Source organism: Meriones unguiculatus, chromosome 9 (genome assembly GCF_030254825.1).
Source record: "Meriones unguiculatus strain TT.TT164.6M chromosome 9, Bangor_MerUng_6.1, whole genome shotgun sequence".
NCBI classification, from domain to species: domain Eukaryota; kingdom Metazoa; phylum Chordata; class Mammalia; order Rodentia; family Muridae; genus Meriones; species Meriones unguiculatus.
In genome coordinates this window covers 13,012,288-13,036,198 of record NC_083357.1, presented here as the reverse complement: position 1 = coordinate 13,036,198, position 23,911 = coordinate 13,012,288, and the positions used below count along the sequence as shown (strand labels likewise).

The following is a 23,911-nucleotide window of genomic DNA, read 5'->3' as shown; positions in this document are numbered from 1 at the left end:
TACCCAGCTTTAATACCTGTGAATCATGACAATGACCAGCATGCCAAGATATATAGAAAGGTTCAAATCGTGGCACTCAAACATCAGTGGCAACCAAAAGCTATCTAATTGGAGTTAAAACCCACTCAGTAAGGCAAAAATCAGGTCTGGTAATGGAAACCTAAGCAGCTTCTTGGGGCTAGTGAAGTCATGGCCTTAGGAAAGTATCTACTGCTGCCACTTTGCTAGACCAGTGTAAGTCCTTATAGTCTAAGACTTATACCCACAGATAAGTGTAACTACCACCCATCACCAAAGAATCCTCTATTTACTGCAATTGGAGACCAATACAAGAATCCATAACTGGACACATTGCAGAGATCAACGGATTGTGAGAAGGCCAGCCTCAATGATTAGATACATCTACAATACGTTAAGACTAATGCCCTCTGTTGCAGTACTTACAAGTGGTGAGACCTTTAAGAGGTTGGACCTAAAGGAAAGAAATTGCATCACTATAGACTCTCCCCTTGGAAGGAATTAGATTTGGTCTCTCAGAGTAAGTATTCACAGGTCATGAGCCTGAATATGGAATTCCACTCTGCTTCCTCTCTCACCAAATCTCTCCCGCTTAAATATACTCCTGCCTCTGAGTTGCCATCTGCTACTTTTCTCGATAGCTCTTATTTGATGTGGGCATCTGACTTTAGACTTACAGATTCCAAAACTGTAATCCAAAAGTCTTGTCTTGTAAAATACCTAATCTTTATTATTTGGTTATGATAACAGAGAATAGACCTACATAACTCCCACCTTTCTTCTCCCTGGAATTTTACTTCATCCTAAGAATGAAAATGTTCCCCATATGTCACTGAGATAAGCCAACGGCGGGTGAGCATTCAATGTATGTAAGGTCTTCTAATGCAACCTTGATCCAAGGTTACTGTTTTTCTATCCTTGGTCTTCAGTTCTATACTAACTGGCAAATTCCAAGATACCTAAGTTCCTAAGATCTACATGTCAATCCACACTAAGTGTTCAGAGGTACGCATCTGTGTGGCCTCTTCTGGCCCAACAGCTCCAATCCCTTTATTTCACAAAGATGAACATTTAAAATTCAGGGTGTTGCCTCACACTTCCCCAGAAGAGGTTACCACAGTCTCTCTCTGCCTAGACATACCCCCTACTCCTAGGCATGCCCTACTCCAGCCTACCAATTTCTCCTACTCTTCTGAAGCTGAGACTGCCTGGCTCAGGGAGACCAGTGAGGGACGCTACCTCCACAGAGGTCAGGTGGACTTCCACTCTCTCATCAGTCTCCAGTGCCCACCTCCAGGAGGACTTCAGTGAAACAGTTCTCAGATACCAGTCTCATACAGGTAGCAAGAGGATCCTTCTTCCCACATGCTGTGTGGTCTTTATCCCATCTGGGTGATCCAACAGACAGAAAGCCTGGGCGTGCAGGGCTTAGGACAAAGACCTGAGGCCAGGAGTACTAGACTCATCCTTGCTGACTGCCCAAGCATTCCTTTCCAACCAGCATGTCAGTCACAGATTTGTCTACTGCAAAAATCCAAAGCTGAACACTAACTTTTGACCTATAGTTTCACATGCTGCCTGAGGACTGGAGGTAAACCAATAATGGCCAGACAAAGATCAGAAAAGAAAATATGCTAATTCTTCATATTACTATATGCATATATTTAGGCACAGGAAATAAGAAACATAGTTTACTAGTGGAACAGTGTAATTTATCATATAGACTTTGTGCATTGTTGGTTCTTCACTAAATAGATTGTCTTTGGGTCACTGGTATAATCTATATTCATTGTATTAGCTGAAAGTCATTCTATGGTATTATTGGGTATCTAATCATTTGTTTAAAAAATGAAGGCATTGTTTCCAATATTCGGCTCTTTAGTGCTGCGGAGAACATCTCCTGCTTATGCAAGGCCGCCTGGTCCCAGTTATGTGTTTGTCTTCTTTAATTCTCATTATATAGACTATTTTCAGGGAGAAAACCTGCCAAGGTCAGTAGAGAGCTAACTCAGACAATGTTTACAAAGGTCTAAAAGATTAGAGATATAGCCCAATGGTTATGAGCACTTACAGGTCGGTCTTCCAGAGGACCTAAGTTTGGTTCCTAGCACTTATTTTGGGTTACTTACAACCTTTTGTAACTCCATCTCCAGAGGATCCAATGCCTCTGGGCTGCTTGTGTATATAGTCACATGTGCACACACACACACACAATTAAAAAAAAACAAAAAATTAATTCTGTGAGAAGCCAGACTGACCCAAGACTTTCTTAAAAGACTTTCTTGTTCGATAAAAGAACAAAAAGAACTTTAGTTCTGTGTCCTTCTCAAAGAATGAATTTGGCAAGGCCTGGATGACACCAGAGCCAGTGCCTCATAGAGTAAAAGTTCCAGTTTCTGGGGACCTAAGTCTTCCCTCTGAGCTGTGGTTATCAGATATACAATTACAACAATATGTAGTTGTATGAGATATCCTGTGCTCGCTTTGCCAACATTGTCTGAGTTAGCTCTCTACTGACCTTGGCAGGTTTTCTCCCTGAAAATAGTCTATATAACACTGGAATTCTTAATAAACTTGCTTGGCATAAGTCATCAGCTTATGTAAGACTTCCTGGTCCCAGCACTGCTTTCATTTTCTCTATTTCTCATAAACTTTATTTCTTATCCCTTTGTCCTCCCACTTGATTCTTTACCATTCAGGTCCCTTATTCCTATAGGCTTTGGTCATAGTTCTCATAATTAAAAGCTCTAAAGAAAAACTAGAAATAGCCATGCTATAAGAAACCAATGGTCCTACCCAGTTATTATGTCAAGGGAACAACAATGACCAGCATGGTACAATAATCCTAAGCATGCGGAGGCCTGCAGACCTTGATGGTAACCAACAGCTCTGGGATTAGAGCGAGGCCCCACTCTAAGAGGGAAACCATGCCTACTACTGGGGTAGTGAAGTCATGAATCATGCAGCAGCACCGACATCTACCACTCTACTAAAGCACCATAACCGCTAACTCTAGTCTAACTATTCATTCTTATACCTACAGAAGTATAGTCCTAGTCCATCATCAAGGACAATTCTCATTGAAACAGAGGAAAACCACAACCAATTAACTGAAATGCAGAGTTGTGGAGTCCAGTCCCAATGAATACATCTATAACCCAACACCTGCACTGAAGGCTCCAGGGTCATTGCTGGACAAGGGGCGAAAAGACTCTAAGAGGAAGAGGAAGAAGAAGTTTGCTGCAATACTGTGCCTCCTAGGAATCCCAGAAGCTACACCCATGGAATCTCACCAGCATAACAACCTAAACATGAGCTAAATCTGGAAAATCATAATAGGTGTTTTCCAATTTCTAAAAGCATATATCCTCTGTTATAAACAAATGTTCATCTAATGGAACAAGCTTTATTTTATTTAAAAGAGCATATAATCATTTATGATGTTGTATCTTAAAATACTGGTTTAAGTTTTTTATTATTTCAATACTTGATTCTAACTTTTACCATGGCAGAAAGAGGCAATTCTGCTCTATACTGAAGAGGTTCTTCCTTTGGTTGTATGACTTTCACAAACTTAAAAACCATAGCATTTGCCAAAAAGATGGTGTGTACATTTTCATCTTCCCAAATATCAGAAGCAAAGGCCCTGAGCATACTAAAAGGTCATGTGTTTATAGTCATGTTGAAGCACCCTGAAATTAATTATTTTAGAAATTTCTTGTACATGAGTTAGAAAATTTTCTTCTGCATGTTTGGAACTTTCAAAGTTCTGATAAGCACCTTCAAAACACAGCACACTCCTCAGTGTGGGCGTTTTTAATATATGGGTTAAAAATTCCATTTCCCAGGAAGATCTTTTACTATGCAAATATAAGGATTTAAGTAATTGGTACTCTTGAGCGACACATACTGTTTTCAGCAAAAACCAAATACCAACAAAATATTTCCAAATATCTATTTCTGAAATGATTTCTCAGAGCAAGAGTTTCTTTTTAAAAGCAATTATTTTCCCATACACTGTTATAAAATTGATGGGGCAGATTAATACATTGATTTTTTTTTAATCTGCCTGCTAGTTCTCCAATGACATATCTCATTGCTAAGAAAGTCAGCAAACTTGAAATGACTTCTTACAAAAGCAAAGTATCTTAGCTTCAAGGTATTTAAAGCTCTTTGTTACAAGATCTTCAGTGAAACAAGGGCAATCTGGCACACTCGTCTTCTGTGGTCACTGTGGCCACATGCACAAACCCACACACATTTTTAAAATGTAATTTAATCTTTTTTGAATGCCCCATTGGTAGCAGCGGTATCGTTGCTATTATCTAGGGTGTTACAGAACAACCCTACTTGACACTGTTTGTATTTTTCTATAGGAAGGCACATGAGCAGGGACACAGGCATGTGTGGACCTCGAAGGGTTTTCTTAAAATGCTTAGCTAATGCGATGATCACATCTGCTAAGGAGGGGGAAAATAGAAGTTTTGGCAAAAGGAGAAAGCCCTGCCATGAAATCAGCTTTTCTTCCCAAACAGGAAAAAAAAAAGAGTTTTGAGAATACAAGCATACCAAAAAGCCCCATTGTACCTAAAAATCAAAGAAAAGGACCTGGGGGATGTTACAAAAGAATTCAATGTTGATTAGCACTGAAGGTAGCAGTGTTCCTTACAAAAAGTCTACTAAACTGAAGAAAATTCAGGAAGTAATATTGTTTACTGAGTTAAAGGAAAGCCTGGAATAGGAAAAAGGGAAGTTTTCCTAATCCAATGCGGTGCATTTAAGACAATAAAAGTAAGAAGTGCAAGTAAAAGTAATGCAAAAAGATGCTTAAGCACACAGAGAAGACCCAAACTGGAGAGTCCTGAAATGGTGTAGACATGACAGTTGAATCTGGGCAGAGGAGCACAGGAAATATGTCCCTCCCAGGAAGGGAAAGGCTCCTTCTGCCATTAGGGAGCTGTTGCAGTTGCAGAGGTTGGGGGGGGAGGGGAGCAGACCAGTCTTCACATCAGGGTGTGGTGGTCAAGAGCCCTCTGTTGGACTACTATGAAAACAGTGGCTGTCATTAATATGTGTGAAACTTTTAATTAAGTTTTAATTGAAAACTTTCTATCTTCAACATCACTTCCTGAAAGCGTTTGCTATTGACTGCACGTTCTACCAGGTGGATTCTATAAATTGTATAAGGATCTAAATATAAATTCAACAGTCAGGTGTGGTGGCACATGCCTGTAATCTCAGCACTCAGGGATGCAGAGGCAGGTGGATCTCTGTGAGTTTGAGGCCAGCCTGGTCTACAAAGTGAGTCTAAGACAGCCAGGACTACACAAAGAAACCCTGTCTTGTAAAACCAATAATAATAATAATAATAATAATAATAATAATTTCAGCAGAAAAGAATCATATCATAATGATATTATATAATGTGCTTCTTTGATATCATGAAGCAGAAGATAATGGACACCTTTGTATATATAGATTGAATTCAGTCTTTTGGAAGCTACATTGTGTTCTGTTTTATAGATGAATGTTAAATTATTTATCCAGCTCTCCATACATTTTCATTTGCTCTGCTCCCATTGTGTTTCTTTCTACAGATGGGGCTGCCAAAGGGCCTGTGCTCTGGTGAGCACAGTCTTTACATCAAACCTCTGAGCTTGTATCCCACCACTTTTGGGTACCATTTATGTGGCTTTGTATAGGTTATTTACCCTTCCTAAAACTCGGTGCCTTCATTTTTAATAGAAAGTAATCTCAACTCTATAGAGTGTGCTGTTTGCCTTTTGTCAGCTTTACACAAACCTAGACTTATCTGGAAAGAGAGACTCTTAGCTGAGAAAATCTAAAGATTGGCCTATGGTCAGGTCCCTGAGGCATTATCTTGACTAATGATTGATATGGGAGGGCCCAGCCTATGAGCCTACCACACCCCTGGGCAAGCAGTCCTGAACTGTCTAAGAAAACTGGTTGAGCCAGCAAGCAGTTCCTCCATGGCCTCTGCTGTTCCTTCCTCCAGGTATCTTGCCTTGAGTTCCTGATGTCACTTCCCTCAGTGATGAACTGTCAACCAGGAAGGGTAAGATGAAATAAACCCTTTCCTCCCCCAGTTGCTTTTGGCCATGGTGTTATATCACAGCAACAGAAACCCTAACTATGACATAAGAATAGTTGTGAATTGAATAGGTTTATAATGATGAGTGAAATTAAATGAACAAGTCTCACCTCCACCTCTTCTCTCCCTCTCTTTCTACCTCTACCTCTCTCCTTCTCTCTCCATGTACAGATAAAGACAAAGCCTTGGAGGGTACACAGGCCCAAAAGAAGTTATTTTCTATTCACAGAGAATAGAAGAAATTTTATATATTAATTATCAATAAACAAGCACTTTCCTCCCAGACTCACAGAATCAGAAAGCAGACTAAAGCACAGAGGCAGCATGAGCCCCACAGGGTAAACTTCAGCTGGGTCATGCACAAGCCATAGTGAAGATGCTACTCTTCTGGACCTGAGGACATGTGACCTGTGAATAAAAGTGTGGATAGCACTGAGAGAAGGCAGCCCTGTTATTCTAATCGCAAGTGTTTGGAAGAGCAAAATTTCAACACCCGTACAAAGGAATCTCAGACTTGATGAGAGTAGGTAAGAAATACCCAGAAAAAAAAATCTTGAAAATTGCTGGCAAATGGATGGAGCTAGAAAGTATCATCCTGAGAGAGGTAACCCAAACCGAAAAAGACATGCATGGTATGTACTCAAGTATAAGTGGAAATTAGCCATAAAGTTCAGGATAACCACACTATAATCCATAGACCCAAAGATGCCAACAAGGAGGGTCTAAAGGAGGATGCTTGAATCTCACTCAGAAATGGAGACAAAATAGGCACTGGAGAGAGGGGACTGGATTGGAAAGGGATGAGAAGGGAAACGGGTGGGGATTAGAAGGAGGGAGAGCAGGAAAGAGAGGATCAGGTGAGCAAACAGAAATCAGAGGTAGTGGCCATCTCTGGGACTTGGCAGAGACCTGAGATAAGGGAGGCCTCAGGAAGTCTATGGGGGTCACCCTAACTGAGACTCCTAGCAGCCTGCAGTGGCCACCTCTTGTAGCCAGGTACCACTTCCAGTGGAGGGATAAGGACACTAACCCACCCACAAAACCTTCAGCCCCAAATTTGTCCTGCCTACAATATTGCAAGGACAAAGGTGAAGCCAAGATTAAGGGAACAGCCAACCCAAGGCTGGTCCTTCTTGAGACCACTTCACATGGGAGAGAACCAATCCCTAAAACTATTACTCCACTATGCTTATAGACAGGACCCTAGCATAAAGCCTGAGAGGCTTCACCCAGAAGCTGATGGAAACACAGTCAAACATTAGAAAGAGCTTGGGAAGTCCTACGGAAGAGTTAGGGGAATGACTGAGGGAGCAGGAGAGGTCAAGAACTCTACAAGAAGACCTATAGATCCAGCTAACCTGGACCCATGGGGTCTTACAGATGCTGAACCACCAACCAAAAAGCATGCATGGACTGGTCCTAGGCTCTCTGTACATATGTAGCAGATGTGCAGCTTGGTTTTCATGTGGATTCCCCAACAACTGGAGTGGAGGCCCTCTCTGACTCTCATGCTTCCCTTTGGATCCTGTCCCCCTAACTAGGCTGCCATGTATGGACTCAGTAGGAGAGGATGCACCTAATCCTACAGTGACTTAATGTACTAGGATAGGTTGGTTCCCATGGGGGACCTCCCTTTTCTCTAAGGAGAAGGAGATGGAATAATGGGGGAAGGGTATTCAAAGAAGGACTAGGAGGATAGGAGGGCACAATCAGAATGTAAAGTGAATAAATAATAAATACTACATCATATAGAGAGAGATATATCCACACCCAAGATTCTTACAAACAACAGGGATACAGATGGTGATGATTTGGGAACCCAAGCCAGGAACAAAGAAGGCAAAGATCTCAAAAGATCCAGGAGATAACAAAGTATTTAAAAGCAGGAACACAGGCTTGCAGCCCCTTCACATCATTCTTGAGGTCAATCAGTTTCCAAATCCAAAGCATGCTTCCACCAAGCTTTGTACAGAGAATCTACCTGATCCTTGCTGTTGATTATGCCAGGCCCGTCATCCTCTGCAGCTCACAAAATAGAGTTCAAGATTCTGCCCCAGTGTTGGGAGTCTTCTCAACTCCTGACCCAGCTTGAGTGGTGTTGCTGTGGGCTCCCTTTCCCGCCCCCGCAACATTTTCACCACATGATCATTAGAGTCGGCTACCATGTGGGAGACATCAATCTGCAGTTGAAAGCCTGCCTGGTACCACGGCCCCAAACGAAAAGATACTGATGTGACCTCATCCAGCTCTGGCTGGATACCACCTAAAGTTTCCACTCTGCATTCTATCCTTCTGTACAGTGATGGGGACAAAAGCTCAGAGCCCAGCCTTGGCATGACCAAACAACCAAACTGGACCCTTCTAAGAAAGGTGATAGATGAATGCAGGGACAGACTTAGCTCATCTCCTTGAGCTGGGGCTGCCACCACCATCCTGCCTGCCCTTCAGGAGAAGTACCAGTGTCTGAGTGCACAAGGACAGAGTGTGAAAGTTTGACAAACTCTGTATGCCTGATGTTCACTGAATGAATAAATTAGTATAACAAGATAGAATCAGATCAACAAACAAACAAAAGGACAAGCAACGAGGTGGGGAAACCTCATAAAACATGCAAGCTTGGGCCCTCTGCCTCAGGGTGCTTGCATGTTCCACCTTTGCCAACTTCAGTTAGAACCTTCCCCCTTCAGGCACATCAGCTCAGACCCCCACCCCACAGTTACTTCCAATTCTGCTTCTCCCATTTTGTCTTTCCAGATGCCACCAGCTAACCCCCTCCCATGCCCCAAAGCCTTTTCCAAAGGCCCCAAAGACTTTCCACAGCACACTGTCTCACCACTAACAAAGTGTCATATTCTCTGCCTTGATTTAAAGCTCCTCTTTACACAACTGGAGCAGATACGAAGCAGATCCCACAACCTCTTCCTCTACTGGTTTAAAGACTCATCCCGACAGCCTGCCCTCCTCTAAGTAAAGGAAACCCAGAGGGGTCTAGGAGTTGTCCTCAGCACTTCATCCCCATGGATAGACTGAGGAATGTTCACTGATCTTTCTCCTCAGGCAGCCACCCTTCTGTGTCATTCCTGCTCCTGATCTTTGCCAAGGCCTGGCGTGGGAGCTCACCTCTCCCCTCCCCAGCTTCCTCAGCCTTCTTTTATGAGCTTTCTGTTCATAAATCTATACCCCAGAGATGCTAACAGCCCTTCCCATCATGCCTCTTAAATGCCAGCTATGGATCTTTTTCTCCTGGGTCTCCTGTAGCACAGAGAAGCATCCTGTAAGGAAGAAAAGCAAAACAAAAACAAACTCAGGTGAGATGGGATGGACAAGTCAAGGGTGCTGGAGGGAGGGGACAGTTTCAGTAAGCCAAGAGTGGCCAGTGTGAGGATAGTGCCCTGGAAAACAAGCCTCAGGAAATATCTAGAATACATTAACACTTTTAAACATTGCAGAGAACAAAAGGACCTATTATTTTTAGCTGTATCCAGAGGAAAACTTAGACATGGATATTTACAGTTTTTAGAAATTCATCCTTTCCTTTATTGATCCTCTTCAGTGTTGGCTAAATTTCTCAAATGACTCCTCAGAGAGGAAATGAGAACTTAGGCATCCATTCACTAAGGTGAGGCCAGCAAGGTTAAGGACAGGGCCCACACAGAATCTATCTTGTAAGGATGTTTACTTTTTCCAAAACTTGGTTCCCTCTATACATAAAGCTTTCTACCAACAGATACACATAGATACACAGAGGTAGGGGTGGGGAGGGTAGAGAGAGAGAGACAGACAGAGACAGAGAGAGCTGGGAAAAGGACAAAGACAGAGGGAGAGACTGAGAAAGAAGAGGTAAGATAAAAACCTTGCAAATTGAATTACCTCCCCCTCTTCTCTCATACACCTCTCTGGGCTGTCATCTTGGAAGAACTGTTAGCTTAGGGGAGGAATCTTCTGTGAGAGGAATCTTCCGGATTATGTGTAATGAAGATGGGTGTCCTTCCTGTAGACACCGAAGCCAGCCTATCTCCTCATCACCTCTCTGCACATCCCCTCCCCTTGCTTCCATGCCTGAGGGCTGAGTTAGCCTGTTAGTAGTCCCTAGGTATACCTCCCTAGCGCTCATGAAGGCACAGACAAAACTCTTCCAGGATAAAGCATGTGCCCTGTCACACACACCCCCAGCAGAAACATCATACTGTCTGGTTTTAATATTCATCGGCTGCTTCTTCATCCAGAGCTCCTAATTCTCAGTGTGGGACAATGTTTTCCTATTAAGCATTTTCCCCTAAGCCTCATTACCTCTCTGTGGTAGAAAATCACTGCCGTGCTTTGGCTGCCTTAGCAGGAGAGGAAATTAATTTACAAAAGAGGGCAAAATAATCTCCAAATAACAAATCCTCCTAAACTTGGAATCTGGCACTTCATAATCAAGTCAGATGCAAAGGAAGATGGTGACCATTTTGACAGTTAGCAGGTGCCACTACAACTGACCTGAACATAGCAAGCGTACAACACAGAGGGAAGGAAAGCCAGTGGGAAGCACTGACCACAGAGAACTGTATCAGGAAAGGCCACAGGGTCAGATAAATACAGGAGGGCCCTCTCAGAACAGGAAGATGCTAACAGAAGACAATCTGAAATCCAACAGAAAGGACATACCACAGCCCCCACTGCAAGGCAGCAGCTGCCAGTTACTGCATGGAATAAATATGCCGAGTGATTCTAAACTCAAATCTCCTTATCTTGTGCTCTATTTAATGGCCTGAGAGTAACTTGCAGCACTGAGATATCTCTAGAAATTAGGACTATATGAAAGCTAGAATCATAAATATGGGAAATACAAATGGCTCTTTCATCAGCACGCTAAGTAGGAAAAAAAAAAACCTTTCTAGCCCCTTTATTATAATAGATTCAACTGAAGATACACACAATTGGCCCTTGGTGAATTTGAGAAATCTGAATACATAATCTAGAGCCATCAAGAAATAGCAAAACCAGGTGATACATGTCTCTCGGTATTCACAAGCTGCTGGTCTGTGTTAAACACCCAAAATTCTGATCACAGCAGTTAAGTGGTACTGATAAGAACTGAAAAGGTATAAACCCAAACACCAGCTATGTAACCCATAGAACCTAGTTCATCGCTCTGACAGCCAACAGCCCATATACTGTTGCAAAAGTTAAATGAAGCTATGGCTATAAAGCATCAAATCCATGTAGACCCTTAAAATCTGTCTCCTTTTCTAACACAAACTTTGAGAATGGTCTGCAGGATTGGCCTCTACAGATACAAGTACAGCAGCTCCCAGTTCCTCCTCACAGTGGGAGTAGATGTATCACTAGACCCCCATGTCCTCACTGACTCCTGCTGCCTAGGTTGAAGAGAAGACCCCATCTCCCTGTCCCTTGAGCACTACAGGGAGGACCTTCTTCACCCACAGGAGTAGAGACAAAAAGGCTCACCCACCCTTGCAAGAGCCCCAGCTCATGGTGATGAGTGGTTAGCACCAAAGTGCTTCTAACCATGAGCAAACAAGGTAAGAAGTCATGGAGAGTCCCTTCAGAGCCTGCACCCACATTTCCAAGTTCCAGCCATAACAAACAATGGATGAAGTGCTGAGAACCTGAATAAAAGACCTACTCTGGGTATCAGACTGCTGAGATCAGTGGTGAGGAGTCTGTCTGGCCCCTGTCATAGCCCCTGCCCTGTTTGGAAGGATGTGTGCCTTCCAAGCAAGAACAGCAGGGAACTTGCACTTGACCTCTACACGAAAATACTAAGAACAGTAAAGAGAGAAAAGTAATTCCAGGCTCCTGGATTTGCCTGGGATAAATAGGAAGAAAACTCTTGCCAACTACTGACAGGTCCCAGTGAGACACAAATGTCTACTTGGATAGCACAGTGACACTGCTGAGTTGCTTTGCCTCATGATTCACTCATTTGGCCAGACAATTGGTCAGTTGCTTCCTGGACACTGTCCATGACCAGTGCCTTGCCATTGTCTTCCAAAGGCAGAATGAAGAGTGTGGTCCTTTGGTGGGACTCCTCCTTTTGACTCTACACCAAGCTTGTCCCAGCTAAGCCTCCACAAGAGGAGTGAAAGCCACTGACATCCTCAGCCCTCCCTCATAATTAGGAAGAAAGTCAGCTGTGAAATGAATAGCAGATTCTTGTGAGCCAAACCAGCTGGGGTCTCCAGACACCCTGGCAGTAGAGAACTCTCACAGTAGAAAACCACAGTCCTGGTGTGGTTACTCTAGGTACCTGATGCTCAAGCCACTGTGCAGCCTCATTCACTAGCCTTTTTCTTTCAAGACCCTTTATACTCATGCTTTATTAGCCAAATGAGGAGCCTTATTTGAATTTTAATGTTGACAGTTTCCTGGATCAAAGCATAAGCCACTGCCCTTCAGTGACCTCCCTTTGTTGGGCCAGCCCCGGATTTAAAGACCCAGAGGAAACTCTTACCATAGAGCATCATGGAACTTGTTAGTGTTAGTTGGCTGAAAGGAATACCTTCCAAAACAACTCCTATTTCACCCAGTCCCTGCCAGTCAAAGCTCCCCAACAATCTTCCATGGAAACTTCTAAGTTGCTAGTGCTCAAAGTTCAGGAGGCTATTTCCATCTTCAAAGAGATGAGTTACATAAATGTCATCTCTTAAAAGGTATAAAATAGATGGTCAGGATTTCTGTTTTTAAATGAGGGCAGATAGGGATTAAGTGCAGTGCTGACCCCGAGGAGCATCTTAGCCTGCTTTGGGCTCACTCATGTGGTCTGATTATGCTAAGCTGCCGAAGGACTCAGTGGTAGCACAAGATCAACTGCTTGACAGCAAGGTATTCAACAAACGCTAAGCAAAATATATACACTGAGAGCTTAGCCGAAGACACCCTCTTCCCCACGAGGTGATCAGTGTGCAAGGAGGCGGGTGGGAAACACCAGCCTGAAATAGCTCCATCCTGAAGATTCCACCGCTGGGTTCTTCCACTCAAGCAAAAGAAAGCCCTTCTAACTACAAGCAGAAAATAATTAGGGGGAATCTGGGAATCCCTAGAATTGCTGTCAAAAGCAAAGAATGAAGCTGAAATGGGAAGTAGCTCTGGGGCTTTTAGAGAACAAACTACAAAATGACAGTGAGGCAGGAAGAGTGTGGTCACACTTCCTCCCTCGATTGTCCCTATGGATGGGTTCCAGCTGAGTCCTAGGCTCTCAAATTCACACAGTCTCATAGAGCTCAACCCAGTTTTGTTGAACCTTCTGGTTGCCTGGTTGCTACAGGCAATAGAATAATCCCATTTGTATTCTGTAAATGGGAAGGCTCACACACACACTCCCAACTATAGGAACAAAAGATAGTTCTCCCAAAGCAAATCAGGGAGCTTCAAGAAGGAGGAATGGTTGGATTTATTCCCTAGTGAATTCGGTAAAGTGGTCTGAGCACCCAGAATCCACTGGCAGAATCTTACTCTACTCAGAAGACTCTGATTCCTAGTGTAGTTGGTACCGAAACCCCCAACGCTTGTTGAATGGGCTCCTAACTCCTTAACCATCTTGAAAATTAGCCCACTTACCCAGCTGACCACTTTCAGTGAGAGGAAGAAGTAAAGCTGAGGAAAATGAAAATGAGTTGTCTGTTCTGTAATTAGTGTAACTGGTCACGTGAAGTCAGTTTTGCAAATCTATCACCTGTTCCAGAAAGACCCTGGAACAGGGACCTCCCCAAGCTAACTAAAACAAGAAGGCAACTTGTGAAATGACTGACAGAGGCTGGGAAACTTCTGGAGCTCAGGGACAGCAAAACCTGACAAGCAGACAGCAAGGGAGGAAAAACAAACAAAACAAACAAATAAACAAAATAAACCTCAAAGACCAGTACCACTGTATTTCAGACACCTGTTCTGAGCCTCTGCTGGGTCACGTTACCCAGACCTTCCAGGATCACTCATGGTGTCTTGGTGGACAGCACCGTACTTTTACCTCCATAGCTGACTTCTTACTCCTAATGATCACCTTTACCTGGCACTATCTCTCAGACAGAGACCCTGGGTTGTTACAAACTATCTCTCTTCCATTTCAGCTGCAAGCACCCTGATATAATGTCTATGAACATGTTACCATACCTAACTACTGTCTTGAGTCCTTTTGTTATCTCCGTGATTGTTCATGTCATGTGTCTACATAACTGGGCTATGGCCAGACATTTGATCAAACATTATTGTGTGTGTGTGTGTGTGGGTGGGTGGGTGGGTGGGTGGGTGGGTGGGTGGGTGTGTGGGTGTGTGGGTGTGAGGTATTTCTTGAGTAAACTGTCCATGGAGTGAACTGGACTCAGCTAATTAATTAAAGGCATGCACAGAGCAGAATAATTAGGGTTAGATATCTGGACATTTGAGCTATGAAGTTGGCCCTTTCAGCTTTTGGAGTCTAAGTCAAACCTTTGTTCTTTGGAACCAGAGCTGATGACATAGAAACCACTGGATCCCCAGGCTATCGACTACATATAAGGAACACGCCCACTTCTGCAGCTGCCTGACCCAATTCTTTACAATCAATCTTTCTGTGCTTATATGGATTCTCTTGTCTCTGCTTTTCTGGGAACTCTGACTAATACCACACTGCCCAGGGAGACCCATGCCCTGTTATGCTCATACTAGACTCATCCCTGAGAAATCCAAGGCTTCCCTTCTCACAGCCAGGGCTCTCTGGGATGTGGCCCAGGGCTCTGCCTGCATATGTGTGTGTGAGTCACTGAGATGACAAGCACACACAGCTGCACACTTGCCACTCCTAATCATGACAGCACACCCTGATGCTGTCTCTTGCATATCACCTGTGCCTTGCCTGGTCTATATCCAACCCTGACTCGAGGCAATCACTGATGGCCTTTCCATCTACGGATATAAGATTCCTATTTTTTATATATGATGGTTAATCTTGATTGTCCACTTGACTAAATTGAGAAGTACCTAGAATATGGGTTAAGCAAGCAAATCTCTGGTGTCTATGAGAACAGCATTTCCAGAGAGGCTTAATATGAGAAACCCTGGCTTGAATATGGGTAACACCATTCAACAGACTCGGGACATAGATAGAAAAATGGGAGAGAAAAGAAGAAAACCAGCATAGTCTTTCTTTCTCCTTCTTTTCCTTCTTTCTCCTCTTTCTTCCATCCCATGTCCTCTCTTGCTTCTCCTTTCTACCCCCTCCCCTTGCTTCCTGGCTACTCTAAATGAGCTGTTCTGTTCCAACATGCCTTCCCCACCACACTGGACTGAGGCCTCTAGAACTGTGAGCCAAATAAACCTTATCTACTTTGGATTTATTTGTTTGGATTGTTTTGCTAAGGTATTTGTCACAGTGAAATAAAACCAGGGAAACCCACCAGTATTTCAAGAACTCTAGTAGTATGCTATTTTAGGATCCATCCCTGTCATTGGGTGTAGCAACAGGTTGCTCTCTTTCATTATAGAGTGCCTCTGTATGCACAGGAAAATCCCACATTTGTTTATCTACTCACCTTCTGGACCAGCATCATTTCTAGTCTGCTATAAAGCTACACAAAATACTCATATCTGAATCTTGTGTGTGGATGTATGTTTTTACTTTTCCTGGATGATGAGGAGCAGAACAATAGGGATATCTCCGAGTATGAATCTTTCTAATAACAAAGAAGAGCTTTCTCTATTTGCTCTGCCCTGCATTTTTTTTTCAACACAAGCAGCTACAGGTGTGCAGGTGCAGCCCAGGGGCCTGGAAAGTAAAAGAAGACTGCAATAGGCCTGTATAACAGGCCTTCCTGGACAAGAATAGAGTCCTCTCCATGCCCCCTTCTCCAGATCTTTATTCCAAGCTCCCCCTCTGCATCTTCAGTATGAATGGTGACGTGTAGCCAAACATCACTGTCACACAAGGGAAAACTGAGAACATCATGTGTACCTAAAGCCCCACCCCAAGAACCTTGAACTGCATCTTACATTACCAATTTTTAGTCTCTGTGCAATGAATAACGGAGCTAATGAGTGAGACTGGTTTAGTCGCTTCCAACACCATGCCTACCTTGCCAAATTAGACTACTGCTTTCCACTTGGGTGCTCTATCTTGAGTGCTAATCTCTCCCAGATAACACTTCTTTCCCCTTTGAAGACTTCCGTGCTTCCTCTGGGGAAGGGAAAATTTTCCACAGAGCCTTTTCCTAGCCCAGCCTCTTCTGAACTGACTGGCTGACTGGGAATTTCCTAATGGATTCTTTCTGCACACCAGTTGGAAAATCTCTCTGGTGTTGCTGTCTTGGTCCAAGAACAAAGGGCTGGGAGCCAGGCCCCAGGAATCTCAGCCATCCCCCCCTACATTGATTGGGTTACAAGGCTACTATAAGCCCAGCTTTCCTTCTCCTTCTCCGAACAGAACAATCAGTGATAAGAATACAACCTTAGCATCTCTCTGAGGGAAGAATGAAATAATGCATATGAAAGCGCTTTGAAAACACTAAATTGCTCCCCAAAGGTAAGGTCCTATTATCATGCAGCATTCATTCTCCTCACTCACGCAGGCTACCCCCACCCCATTGTCAGTCAGCACCAGACTCATTAGCTGTACGGAACTGTCCTCATATTTCTGTGAGCCCGGAGGCTACGAAAGACTCTCAGACACCACCCACCAATGACCCATGAACCATGAGCACAGTGAAGCCCAGACGTGGGTGTTGACCACCCTGGCCCCGAGGCAAAGGAAACATGGCTGGAAGCCACAGTCCACAGAACCCATAGACTATACCACCTGTCATCCTTTTCCTCCTTCCTACCTTTCCTCTTTCTTTTCCTTTTTCCAGGGTTCTTTCAAAGCATCCCCAGGTCCATCTTTACCTGCAAAGCTGTTCAGCATCTAGTGGGTGAACATGGGTGGTCCTCCCCTACAGCCTTCTCTTCCTGTTTCCACTTTACTTCTCTACTTAAGAACATAGCCTAAAGCTGTCAATGTCTAAAATCAGAAAAAGTCCCAGCTCAGCAAAGCAGCACTGCTGAGCACCTGGAAAATGCCATGACTGTTCAAAAGCTCTGCTTTAAAATCATGCCCAGGGAAGTTATTGCCTGAAGTCATTTCAGCTTCCCAAATGGACAGGGAGGCAAATGCACCTTCACAGATGTTATGCCCAGCACAACCTGGCCTGTAAGGCACACTGCAAGCTGTGAAATGCAGGAAGGTGGCTCTGGAGAAAGGCTACCCATGCTACAAAAAAAACAGAGAATCTTAAGCATAACCTCATGCCTGGTCATCATAAAAGAGCTCCCTTCTAGAAAGAGATCACTGTTGCTAAGCAGTCTGGGAATCCTGGTTCAGTGGCCTCTTACTACTGCAACAGTAGGCCACAAGATTCTAACAGCCTGGGGAAAGAGCTATAGAGACTAGGAGTCAAAAGTTCACATGACAGCAGCAAGGAAACATGAGTATGGAAGTCATCACAGTGGCTACACGAAGGAGTAGCCAAGACATCCTGGCCATGCGGAGATGGTCTTACTCACTAACCATCTACAATGCTACCTACTCTTTTTTGGTTTTTTTTTTTTTATGTATTACAATTTATTCATTTTGTATCCCAGCTGTAGCTCCATCCCTCACCCGCTCCCAATCCTCCCTCTTCTCCTCCCATGCCCCTTCCCAAGTCCACAGATAGAGGAGGTCTTTCTTCCTCTCCTTCCTTCTGATCCTAGTTTATCAGGTTTCATCAGGACTCTCTGCATGCGCTGGAGAGATGGCACAGAAGAGCATTGGCTGCTCTTCCAGTGGTCCTGAGTTCAATTCCCAGCAACCACATGGTGGCTCATAACCACCATGTATAATGAGATCTCATGCCCTCTTCTGGCAGGCACATGTACATGCAGACAGAACATTGTACACATAATAAAGAAATAAATCTTAAAAAAAAAAAAAAAGGACTCTCTGCATTGTCTTCCTCTGTGGCCTGGTAAGGCTGCTCCCCACTCTGGGGCAGGTGATCAAAGAGCCAGCCACTAGGCTCATGTCAGAGATAGTCCCTGTTCCCATTACTAGGGAACCCACTTGGACACTGAGCTGCCATGGGCTATATCTGAGCAAGGGTTCTAGGTTATATCCATGCATGGTCCTTGGTTGGAGTATCAGTCTCAGAAAAGACCCCTAGGCCCAGATTTTTTGGTACTGTTGTTCTCTTTGTGGAACTCCAGTCCTCTCCAGGTCTCTCTATCTCCCTCTTCTTTCATAAGATTCCTTGCACTCTGCCCAAAGTTTGGCTATGAGTCTCAGCATCTGCTTTAACAGCCTGCTGGGTAATGTCTTTCAGAGGCCCTTTGTGGTAGGCTCCTGTATTGTTCCTTGTTTTCGCCCTCTTCTGATGTCTATCCCGTTTGCCTTTCTGAATGAAGATTGAGCATCTTACCTGAGGTCCTCCTTCTTGATTATCTTCTTTAGGTGCACAGATTTTAGTATATTCATCCTATATTATATGTCTAATATCCACTTATAAGTGAGTATATACTGCGAGTGTCTTTCTGCTTCTGGGATACCTCACTCAGGATGATCTTTTCTAGTTCCCACCATTTACCTGCAAATTTCATGATTTCCTTGTTTTTAATTGCTGAGTAGTATTCCATTGTGTAAAGGTACCACAATTTCAGTATCCATTCCTCAACTGAGGGACATCTGGGTTGTTTCCAGATTCTACTCTTACACACTGATTTCTAGGCAAGGCAGCACTGTCTGTGGACTGTCAGCATTCAGGGCAGAGACACTTAACAAATTGCTCAGGCTTAGGAAAGATGTAGTTTGGAGAGAGTTGGAAAGTAACAAAACCCCTCAGCACTAGATTGTCAGCTTTCTTGTCCCTCTAAATATCCCACACCCTCTTTTAGTTCAACAAATAGCTGTTAAGACCCTATCTTGGACAAGCTGGCAATGCCAAGAGAATAAAGAATTGGTTCCCAGGCTTGCGGAACTCATATTTACAGGGAAAGAGAAGCACATAAACAGATCACTTTTAACCAGGGGGGTCAGAAAGAATAATGTCTGAGCCAAGGATGCTGCTCTGCCCATTTACCCTCCTTCAAATGCATCATAGATTTTGACACATGTTCTTTAATGTCTAGAGCCCATGTCTTTTTTCATGAGAGAAACTTACATCTTTTAGATGCAAAATTGATTCTACCGACTTTTTCCTACATGCACAACTGGGCCCAGGGATTCCACTCCTGAATTTTCTCTACTCTTGTCTTCCTTCCCTTCATCATCCACCATCACCGTCTTATTCTTAGATGCTGACCATCCTCTCTCTGTTTGATCAAGATGGCAGCCCTGATGGTAGGACCCTCATCTCTGCTCCCACTCACTTCCCATGCACCTTCCACCCAGCTACGGGAGTGGCTTTCCCTAACTTCCATAAAACAAATGATACTTCTACTCAAATATCTGCCAAGGGTCCCATAACCTTTCAAAGACACTGAGCTGTGACATCAGGCTTTTATAAGACATTCTTAGTCATCATTCCAAAGCAACTCCCAGAGCTTTGCGATCAGCTCAGGCCTTTCTGGTTATGCCTGTTCCTCTACAGCATCTCTCCAGATCCTATTTTTTTTCTTCAAAGAAAGAAGGAACCACTGCATCCCTGAGCTACTTACTGCTTCACAAGACATCCCTGATGTGCACAAAAGGTAAAGCAACTCTAACCTGCATGTTTAGGAACAAACATGTTTCAGATTCTGTATTCATTTTCTTATGTAGGATGTTTTCATATATGTCATAGGATAGGACCAAATTCTAAACCTTAAACTAGCCCACATGTAAGCCACCTGAAGATAATCTCCTTGTTGTTTTGTTTCGGCCATGAGGGCTGAGCATAGGTCCTCATACAAGCTAGCCAAGTACTCTACCACTGAGTATATCCTCAGTTCCTTTTCTTATTTTGTTTTTGGGACACAGCCTCAGTAAGTCACCTAGGTAGACATTGAATTTGTTAACTTCCTGCCTCAGCCTTTCAAGTAGTTGGTATCACAGGCCTGGGTCATTAGGCCAAGCCTGAGTGTAATCTTATACAACAGATTTAGTGGTTATGAATTTTTGATTTGTCACAAGAGATCAGGTATAGTATTTTTACACAATACAGGTAATATTCTGTTCTTTCTTATAAAGCTGGAGATCTGTGAAATTACTGAATTTAGACTTTCAGATTAGGATAGCCTACCCTATATCCTACAAATCCTATACATAGCCTGCTTTTATCTCTTTTCACATCTCTTTCCCTCCTTACCTTTCTCCCTCTTTTTCTTTTCCTTCTCCTCATTTTTTCATTTTTACTATATTTCTCTCTCAATAAGCATCTAGCACAGCACATTCAGAAAACTACTGAGAAGATCACCAGAGTAAAAGAGGACTTTGGGAGTAGCAGGATGAGTGCCTTCATAAATTAATCTCTTCATAAAAGCAGTGAAAACACAGGCAACAATTAGCCAAAACCAGTTTCTTGGAGCTTTGGCAATCAACTAAAAGCTTCTAGCAACATGAAGAGCACTATTCATGGAAAACAACTGAACATCAATGTGACATCAGCTGGACCTTTAACTTGTTTGTTCCCATCACCAAGTCTTAATGGCCAGTTTCTCAGTGGCTCTGGAAACCACCATCCATGTAGTTGCAGAAGGGAAGACAGGAAAGCTGCTCAGAAAGTTCCATCCCCCAGGACTGTTTGTTAAGCAGTTCCCTACAAGGTCCTCACAGAGCACTGCCACCCAACAAGGAAGAATCTCACATTTGAGGGAAAGCTCTAGCCCCAGGGATTTGTCAAAAGAAATCAGCATGATTATTTAGCTTCACCAGTGTCTGGGAATGTAACAATGTTTGTGACTAGCAACATGCTGGCCAACCTGTAAAAGGAAAACATGGAGAAAATGATGTCTACAGAGAATGTGGAAATTTCTCACACATTCCCAGAAGGCTTCATGACCTGGCACAGCTGCAAACCTACCCAGGAAAGACCCGAGGCCACACTGTCTTTTCTCTCTGACCTTGGTACCTACATAAGCAATAAATGAAGTCTAATACAGAGTTGTATTACCCCTGACAGAGCATCAAAACCATGCCCCAATACACACAACTCTCCCCTCCCCCTGGAAAGGATGAAAAACCAGTAGTCAACAGTATTTAAATAAACAGCTGAGAAGTCATCAACTGGCTTATAAGTGATCTGAGCAGAAATCTCAGTGGATGATACACCATGATGGAATAGAGACACCAGAGAGAGCCTAGGGAGAGACTGCAATGTACAGCGACATGCAGACCACAAAACTCTTGTTTTTGTTTTAAAAATAAGAAAAAAGAAAAAAGGAAAAGCAGCCACAGCAATAAATCTGGAAAGGGATGGAGAATAGAGTCCCAAAGTGTCATAAATAAAATTTCCAGTTGTTAATAAGATTCATGAGACATTCATGAAAAGGTTGAAAAGCATTCAGCAGAAACTGTCCATCCCTGAGAGGGCCCGAATGTTGGAATTGGTGAACAAAGACTTCAATTCAGCCATTGAACTATTTTCAAAGAACTAAAGAAAATCATGCCTAAAGAATTAAAGAAAGTGCAATGACAGTATCTTTTTCACTAGAGAAGTTCAATAAAGAGATAGGAATTTAAAAATTAAAAGCTGCTAACTAAAATTATTGCATTTAATGGCTAAAATACCTAAAATAAAAAGCAACCTACAAGAGTTGAACAGCATATACAAACTTAAAAATTAATCAGTAATGACTTGAAGTTAGATTTCATAAGATTATCCAACTGGTGTGTGTGTGTGGGGGGGTGATATGAATGTAATAGCAGTCACATATAATCCCAATATTTGAAAGCTGAGGTAGGAGGATGGGTAATTTGAGGCTAGCACATAACAAAACTCTATCTTAAAAAATAAAATAAAATCAATCAATGATAGAAAGAAAAGGGAGAAATAACGTCACACACATACAGAGAGGGGAGTGGGGATAAAGTCTCAGATACCTGTAGGGTCACTAAGCCCACCAACATATACATAATATATACCATGAACCAGGAAGAAAAGGAGCAGGCTCTTTAGAATGACAAGAGAAAAATGACTCATCAGAGATAGGACTGCCATCTTTTCTTAAGAAATAATGGCAGACAGAGACGTATTGAAATGGAAAAACAAAACAAAACGAAACAAAAAACTTGTCCACCAAGAATTCTGTACTTAGCAAAAGTATTATTCAAAAGTTAAGATTGAATATTCACAAACGAAAGGAGATATCCTTTGCTAGCATCTCTTCCCTATAAACAATGCTAAAAGGCACTGTTTAAGCTGAAATTAAAACACAAAATAGTAACTGAAACTGGCATGAAAAATAAAGAACATTGATAATGGTGAAAACAGGCAAGCCTAAACCACAAACAGAAGGAGCAACAAGAAGGACTCCTAGAGCCACCAAAGATGAGCAGTAACCCTGCTTTCAGTGCCTGGGTCCCACATATCCCCAATACCACCACACACCAAGCTTAAAGGAAAGGCTGAAAGGGATGATAAATGAGATGAGCTGAGGGGAAGGGGGAACACCAGAAAAGACCTTCAAGGTTTTCTGCTAAGCCTGTTTCTCCAAAGCCCTTCCATAAATACTTCCTGAAAATGAAAGAAGAAAATACTTTACAATTAATTTTATGAAGCTACTTTTAGGACCCTGATACCAAGATCACAAGAAGATAAAATGCTAGCAAGCTAATTCCCACAGCATATAAAGAGAATTATACATGATTGTCAATTTTTTTTTTAAAAAAAAAAAAGGTAGTTTAGAATGCAGAATTTGCCTAACATCTAAAAATCAACCAATGTAATACAGCTTATTGGTAAAAGGAAGGATCAAAATCACATGATTACCTAAAAATATGCAGAAAATTTTTGAAAAAAATCCAACAGTCTTTTTCGGTTTACAAAACACAAACCAGAAACACTCAAAAAGTAAGAATAGAAGCAAACACTCAAGTGAATAAACTGTAATTAATATAAAAAATAAAAATTTGGAAAAAAAAGAAGCAAAAACCCTCAGTCTTACAGAAGTCAGGTATGAAACAGCCACAGATAACTCCATACTTGTTCAGTGGAAACTCAATATTTCTTTTTGAAAGACAAAATCAATTAACATGCCAACATAGAAGGGGACCTCTCACAAGGCTCCACCCCTAAATGAAGAGCTACAGGCAATCAGTGGATACTTAGAAAGAAATATGTGTCTGCTCCAGAGATGTGCTCTCTGACAGATGATCCAGTCTTAAGCCACATGTCTCTTATGAGAAACAATAAATGGATTCAGTAGGTGCTCTGTGTGTGTGAGTGTGTGTCAAAGAGAGACACAGAGACAGAGAGGCAGAGCTAGAGCCAGAGACAGGGAGAGGGAGAAGAATTAAAGGATAAGATGCCATAAAAAAAAATAACTATTAAGGCATCTGGGCATGTTGGGGCATGCATGCCTTTAATGCCAGCACCCAGGAAGGTAGAGACAGGTAGATCCCTGTGAGTTTGAGGCCAGCCTCTTCTACAAAGCAAGTCCAGGACAGCCAAGGCTATACAGAGAAACCCTGTCTCGAAAAAAAAAAAAAAAAGTAAAAAGTAAACAACAAAGGCATATCCACTCTTTGAACTTCTACTTAACATTATCCCAAAGATTCTAATCCATCACAATTACAAATGATAAATCAGAACAAGGAAGAGCAACAAAAGATAACCAGATGTACAAAGAAAGAATGGAGTAAACTCGTCACCACTCAAA

The 23,911-nt window shown here is 42.7% G+C and overlaps 1 protein-coding gene across 2 annotated transcripts in view; it reads right to left on the bottom strand.

Moving 5' to 3' along the window:
• Positions 1 to 23,911, bottom strand: part of Grid1 (glutamate ionotropic receptor delta type subunit 1) — a 734,712-nt gene that overhangs the window by 360,777 nt on the left and 350,024 nt on the right. The gene's annotated exons all lie outside the window — the stretch shown is intronic.